Here is a 271-nt window from a genome sequence, read left to right as displayed (position 1 = left end):
CACCCGATGGCCAGGGGAGCAGCGATGTGGGGTGCAGCCCCCCCGGCCTTGGGGGAGACGTGACCAGAACAAAAGCGAGAGCTTGTTAAACTCTTGACATCGTTCTCTGAAGCAAACAAACACCCCATCCCAGACCTCGGCTCCTCTGGCAGCCCCCTGGGTGGGTGGCAGAGCCGGGCCCCCCCAGGCGGACCCCGAGGCCCCCCAGGGACAGTGGCCGGCACGGGGGCTTAGGCACAACGGGGATCCTGTGGCGCAGTGGCTGGGTGTC

The sequence above is a fragment of the Pterocles gutturalis genome, unplaced genomic scaffold, assembly GCF_000699245.1.
Source record: "Pterocles gutturalis isolate BGI_N339 unplaced genomic scaffold, ASM69924v1 scaffold1668, whole genome shotgun sequence".
Classification (NCBI taxonomy): domain Eukaryota; kingdom Metazoa; phylum Chordata; class Aves; order Pterocliformes; family Pteroclidae; genus Pterocles; species Pterocles gutturalis.
Note: the sequence above shows the minus strand (reverse complement) of the source record.